Below are 7,498 nucleotides of genomic sequence, written 5' to 3'. Positions count from 1 at the left end.
GGCTCACCTCTCCAGGTGTCTGTTACAGTGGTCCGGACCTCAGGCTCACTCCGCCTGTCTCAGCTACGTTGGGCACCGCCATCACCACTCGTCGTCCGCGGTCTCTCAGCACCTCTAAATGCTCCGGTCATTCCTCACACGCCCTGGTCGTGCCTCACACGGGGCACCATTTGTCGTTATATTTGTCACGGTGGTCAAATAAAGACAGGAGACAGAAGGATAGTTCCAAGCAGGAAACAAAGCAAAAGCCAAAAGCACCTGCATTTATTTTACTCCATTTTTTATATCTTCCCCCTCTAGCTGACTAGCTTTATGATTGGTTGCACTCGCTGTTCACATACCCAACCACAACCGCTGATTGGCCGTCACGCGCCGGCCACAAGTCCATGGTTGGCAGCTGGAACGTCACTCAGTATCTTGTTTTTCTCACATCCTGTTTTCTTGCTAAATTCCTCTTCACTCTCAGGTTTAACCGTTTCAAGGACATAGCTCCATTCCTTCAAGGTCAGGGCCACCAGCAGCCCAGTCCAATCCCTCAGAAGTGAGATGTAAGCAATCTGCTAGGCCTCTCCATACTTATATTTCAGCCATCGTCCTCCATACCACAGGGGTTTTAGTCTTTTGGCTTGTTTAATTGCAGCACGTGTTTCACATTTGTGGATGACCTGTGCGATGGTGTCCATGGTCAAATCTACCCCTCGGTCACGGGCCCATCTGTATGTAGCATCTCTGCCTTGATGGCCTGATGTATTATGGGCCCACCGAGCTAAAAATAGTTCACCTTTATGCTGCCAGTCCAGATCTCCTTGAGCCACTTTAATCTTAGCAGCTTGATCCACCTGCTGTTTATTTTGCTGTTCCTCAGTGGCTCGACTCTTGTAGATGCGCATGTCCCTATGACATACCTTCACAACCAGCTTCTCTAATCGGGTAGCAACATCCTGCCATAATTCAGCTGCCCAGATGGGTTTGCCTCTGCCCTGCCAGTTGTTTTTCTTCCAGTGCTTCAGCCATCCCCACAGGGCATTTGCTGCCATCCACGAGTCAGTATACAGGTAGATTACTGGCCATTTTCTCGCTCAGCAATATCTAGAGCCAGCTGGATGGCTTTTACTTCTGCAAACTGACTCAACTCACCATAACCTCAGCTGCTTCTGCCACTCATCGCATAGGACTCCAAACAGCAGCTTTCCACTTCCGCTGTTTGCCTACAATACAAAATCCATCAGTGAACAAGGCATGATGCTTCTCATTCTCTGATAGTCTATTGTATGGTGGGGCCTCTTCAGCGTGCATGACCTCCTCCAGCAACATTCTAAAATCTTTGCCTTCCAGCCAGTCCATGATTACTTCCAGAATTCCTGGGCAATTGAGGTTCCCTATGCGGGCCCCCTGAGTAATCAATGCAACCCACTTACTCCATGTAGCATCAGTTGCATGATGTTTAAAGGAAAGACCCCCACACACACACACACGCATCCTGTTCAACACTGGCAATGGGGGTGCCAGGAGGAGCTGTGCCTCAATGTCAATTACTTCTGAAGCAGCTCAAACTCCTTCATAGGCTGTCAGTATCTCTTTTTCTGTTGGAGTATAACAGTCCTCTGATCCTCTGTATCCCCGACTCCAAAAACCCCAGGCATCGACCTCGAGTCTCCCCTGGTGCCTTTTGCCAGAGGCTCCAGGTAGGACCCTTCTCCCCAGCTGCGGTATAGAGGATATGCTTTACTTCTGGTCCCATCCAGACTGGTCCAAGGGCCACTGCATGGACTCTCTCTTGTTTAATTTGCTCAAAAGCCTGTTGTTGCTCAGGGCCCCATTTAAAGTCATTCTTCTTCCCAGTCACTTCGTAGAGAGGGCTCACAGTCTGACTGTAATGGGGAATGTGCATCCTCCAGAAGCCTACTATGCCTAGGAAAGCTTGTGTCTCCTTTTTGTTAGTTGGCAGAGACATGGCTGTTATTTTGTTGATCACATCCAGTGGGATCTGACAGCGGCCATCCTGCCACTTGATTCCTAAAAACTGCATCTCTTTTGCAGGTCCCTTGACCTTTCCACGTTTGATGGCAAAAAACAGCTTCTAGAAGTATTCAAATGACTTTTTCCCCCTTTCTCAAAAACTACTTCTGCTGTATTACCCCATACAATGATGTCATCAATATATTGCAGGTGTTCCAGAGCTCCACCCTTCTCTAGTGCAGTCTGGACCAGTCCACAGCAAATGGTGGGGCTATGTTTCCACCCCTGGGGCAGTCGCTTCCAGGTGTACTGGATGCCCCTCCAGGTGAAGGCAAACTGTTGCCTACAGTCCACTGCCAAAGGAATGGAGAAAAACGCATTAGCGATGTCAGTCCATACCACTGGCTGCCTTTGACTCCAGTTCATAATGGAGTTCTAACATGTCCGGTACAGCAGCACTCAGTGGTGGTCTGACTTCATTCAGGCCACGAGAGTCCACAGTTAGTCTCCATTCCCCACTGGACTTTCACACTGGCTATATGGGACTGTTGAAGGGTGAGCACATTTTGCTGATGACTCCTCGGCTTTCCAATTGAAAGAACAGCTCATGGATGGGGATCAGTGAGTCTCTATTAGTACGATATTGCCATCGGTGGACCGTTGTGGTAGCAATAGGCACCTTTTGCAATAGGCACCTCAGCAGCCCCACAATAGAAGTGTCCTCTGATAGACTAGGCAGGGGAGACAGCTGTCTAATTTCTTCCATCTCCACAGCTGCTACACCAAACACCGACCAGTACCCCCTCGGGTCCTTGAAATACCCTCTTCTCAGGTAACCTATGCCAAGAATGCATGGGGCATCTGGGCCAGTCACAATAGGGTGCATCTGCCACTCAGTCCCAGTCAGACTCACTTCAGCTTCCAATACAGTCAGCTCTTGGGAGCCCCCTGTCACACCAGAAACAATTCTGGTCCCTTTATAGTTTGATGGTATTATGGTGCATTGTGCACCAGTGTCCACTAGAGCCTTATACTGCTGTATTTCTGATGTGCCAGGTCGTCGAACCCACACAGTCGAAAAAACATGGTTGTCCCTATCCTCCAGCTGGCTGGAGGCAGGGCCTCTCTAATCCTGAACATAGTGTTCGTTATCAACATCTCGGTTTGAGCAGCTCATGTAGATTTGATCCCCATTATTCACATCTGGTAAATAGGGATCCGAAGCCCATCTACGCTGTCTGGAAAGCTTCCCATTGGAAAATGGAGCAACAAATCTCCTGGAAGAAGCTCCATTCCTAATTGGTTCACCTTACAACTCACGTACGTGTGTCCATAAAGCTGAGGTAGGTTTTCCATCCCATTTCCTCATGTCTTCTCCATGGTCGCACAGGAAAAAACACAGGGTGCCTCGTGATGTGTATTGCCTCTCCCAAGTAGGTCTTGCAGGGGAACGCTGTCTCCTAATGGCTGAGACATTTTTCAGTGCAGGTGGAGAGCAGGGTCCATCCTCCATCTGGGACAATTTTCCAACACCTTACGAAGCAGTTCTGTAGATTTATCAGACAGTTTTTCCACAGCAGATATGCTCGCCCATGGGGAGGAAATGAGAGTGTCGGCATATTGCTGCATCCGATTATCTTTGTCGCCCACCATTGGTGCGTTGGCATCTGCCCAGCTAAATAATACTAATGAGTTGCCATGTGACAGTGGCACAGTCTTTACCCACTTGCACCACATGGGTCTGGTAACTTTGAGTCCATCTGGATCTACTGGTGTCCGCAGGTCATCCAGGTCAGCAAAAATCAGCTCTCGCCCAGCTATTTCCCTGAGATTCTTAACTCCTCTCTCAATGGTTGTCCACTTGCCTGGGTGGTATATGACATCATCCCTAAAGGGATACCTTTTCCTTATGCTTCACAGGAGTCACTGCCAGAGAGTGAGGGGCTCTGCACCAGTTGCATGACCCCTATCAATACCCACTTCTCTAGCCATTGGTCCCAGCTGCTTGGCTTCTCTGCCATCTAACTTGAGACCATCAGCTCTGAGGGATAGGGATCAAGTGGTTACCTTTGTCTCAACCTCCTGTGATGTCCCTGGTCAGCTATCACAACCCACTCTTTTTGTGTTTTTCTATCTTCTGTACAGGGGGAACTGCTACCAGCACTGCTTGAGTTCCTAGGTTAGCTGCATCACCCATCATTGAGGGCTGATTAGTTGCAGCCCTTGTTGCTAAAGTCTGGATCATTACAGCAAGTACTTCCTGGAATCACAATGATGAAAAGGTGGGAGAGGCAAAGAAAGTAGGAAAGCCCTCTCTTTTATAGTGAACTTGATTGTTAATGATATAGAATACACCTGTGGGCCAGCCAGGGTCAGCTGCCCTGGATTTAACTGCTAAGGGCCTTGATCACCATGGCTGGCCACAAACTGAAACCAAATCCCAATGAAACCAGGACATCCCTCCACTATTCTGTACATCACACATTATTTGTCCTTCTGCATACACATTTGATAATGACACAACTGCTTTTCTAATAACCTGCTTCCTCTGTCACAACCATTTGAGGGATTGGACTGGGCTGCTGGTGGCCCTGACCTTGAAGGATGGAGCTATGTCCTTGAAACGGTTAAACCTGAGAGTGAAGAGGAATTTAGCAAGAAAACCGGATGTGAGAAAAACAGGATACGGATGGCCAATCAGCGGTTGTTGTCGGGCGTGTGAACAGCGAGTGCAACCAATCATAAAGCTAGTCAGCTAGAGGGGGAAGATATAAAAAATGGAGTAAAATAAACGCAGGTGCTTTTGCTTTTTGCTTTTTGCTTTTGCTTTTGCTTTTTGCTTTGCTGCCTGCTTGGAACTATCCTTCTGTCTTCTGTCTTTTTTTGACTGCCGTGACAAATATAACAACAACCATTAAACATGTTAATAGCCCATTTGCTGGAGATTTCACTGTCTGAATACAAAATTAACTAAGTTTACACAGACTACCATGCAGGCGGTGGTGTACAGTATTGGGAGAATGACCAATTACAACCACTGGTATAAATTCATTGGCCTACTCAGCCAGGTGACTGATAAACAGCAGGAGCAGAATGAACTACACACAGCTAGCCATTAAATGCAGCCTTCTAGAAAAATTATTAAGGCCTGTTATCTACAAGTATAGCCTAAGAAACCATATATATTGGAAACAGATTCACTAGTGGAATAATTAAGTAGAAACCGAAGAATGTGTTTTATAATGCAACTTCTGCATGTTTAAATAAAATGCATCTGGTATGACAGTAGCTAGTAGGGAGAAACTAGCAGTTATCCAGACTGCATTAGTAAAAAACTCTTCTGAAATTCCTTTAAAAAAACCCCAACCCTGCACACTAAAATATATCCCTTTCCTTTTTCCTGTAGCAGCACAGAGAGAGAATAACAGAAGGTATTTGGGAGGTGGACAGCTTACAGGTGAATCACTAAGAACATTGTCCCCTCTCTAACCTGCAAGGTGAGATCTGGTGGACACTCTCAGAGCACATCCACCAGGTTAGGATGCAAGGAAACCTTCCTGGAGATTGACCATTGCCACCCTCTCCTGGTACTGTCACCCTGGGGCTAGAACAGTCACCTCAGGTGTTGGAGACTTGAGATCATTTTACTTTGCAGCCTCTGACCATTTCTGCTTGGCTTTGATTCTGCTTGAAAATGAGAAAGGGAATACCAGTATGTGAATTCTATCAGGGCACACTTCCTTCATAATTCTCATTCTCTAGTTTATGGTAGAAACTAATCCATTGTCCCTATGTCTGCGATTATCAGAAATTCAAGTGTCACTTGTAGAGAGGAACATAAAAGATTCTTGAGTGAGAAGAACAGAGAAAAGTAAACACCACAACTATATTACTACAGGAAAAAAGAGGAGGTGGAGAGAGAGAGATGCCACCTCAGTCTAGGGAAATTCCTTACGTACAAGTTATTGCAAACTATAAGACTATCTAATGAACTATCACTGTATGATTGGGGAGCTAACTCCAAGGAGCTATGCCTATACAATTCATATAACCTTTCCAAGACATTTGCTGTCAGAGACAGTCTAGATTGATCATTAGCTTTACCTGCTCCAGCCATTCTTATGCTCATGGTTTTAGTTTCTCAGAGCTGTAGTTCGCCTCCACCATAATTTCCTTCCTCTCAAAACCACACCCTCCAATATCATCCTCAGGCTGCAATCCATAGGAACTGAAGGAAAGAGGCCTCTTTCCTTTCAGTCGGACCCATTCTCTCATATCAGAGGAACACAGTCACTTGACTCCAGTTCCAACATATATTATCACTTATCCCTGCCATGTGCGCTTCACAATCTGTGACACTTTCCAACCACTCAGCCACCCTCTGCTTCTATGATTCAACTTCTGAAGGTTGCCATCAGCCTGAACGCCTCCTCTGTGGCAGCTACATGATGTGTCCTACACGCTATCGGAACTGCCCAGGGCAAGAATGAGTTATATATCTGTGCCATGGTCAAATTCTGGATCTTGCCTGATGCAACCAACTCAATTGTAACTGGCAAAAATTGAGGGAAAGGGTAAATGCATCCCCCTTCTAATCTACATTATGAAAAAAACATCTCACCCCCAAACCAGACCAACCTGGGAGAGAGTACCTCATTATATGGTCTGTCTCTAGAAGATAAATGCACCTGCTATTTTCCTCCTTCTTGTACAAGCATTCAAAACAGTTCCATCTTAGAAAAAATCCCTGCCCTCCCTTTTCAGCCACCTAAATATGGGCCTGCTGCTAAAACAAGGTCCGCACTGGGCTCCATCCATCTCTACATGCTGCCCCACCTACTGGGGATAACACAAGAGGTGCTCCCAAACCAGAACCTGGCATGGCAGGGGTTAATGGGGGGCGATTGGGAGAGGAGGGTGAGAAAATAGCCCAGCACTCTTCCCAGCTTGTTTGATGAAGATTCGACCTGGCAGCATTGAAAAGCTTTAAAATTAATGGAGAAAAGGTGGAATCTGACAGCTTTTCCGATAGTTTCACTCCTCCTGGGTGGGCCGATTGCTCTTGAATGTCCCTTGCTACTTAATCTTGTGTATCTGAAACAGACTGACCTGTTTGGGGAGCCCCACTTGCTCTGTATAGACATCAATTGGCAAGTCAGATAAAAGGAAAGTGCATTGAATTACTCTCATGCCTTTTATAGAGCACTTTGACTACAAAATAATTAGTAGCCCCATCCAACGAAACCTGTCATGGTTAGGGTACTCTTTAAATGCCAAAAGTGAGGAGAAGCAAGTAACCCTTACTCTCTTCCAGCTGCTTCCCAGAGCTACCATGAAACTAAGACATGTTTATACTCAAATGGAAACATCTCTAGATAATACTGTAATTTAATATCACCTCACTGTCTGTGGGACGCTTGCATTGACTTTTTTTTCTGAATGATTGATTTCTGTTTGCAAGATGAAGATTTGCTGCGGAGTTAACAATTTATGTGTTATATACTTTCCCTGCTGAGCAGAAAAATACCCTTATGTACTA

This window comes from Nyctibius grandis, assembly GCF_013368605.1.
Source record: "Nyctibius grandis isolate bNycGra1 chromosome W unlocalized genomic scaffold, bNycGra1.pri SUPER_W_unloc_1, whole genome shotgun sequence".
Lineage (NCBI taxonomy): Eukaryota > Metazoa > Chordata > Aves > Nyctibiiformes > Nyctibiidae > Nyctibius > Nyctibius grandis.
Note: the sequence above shows the minus strand (reverse complement) of the source record.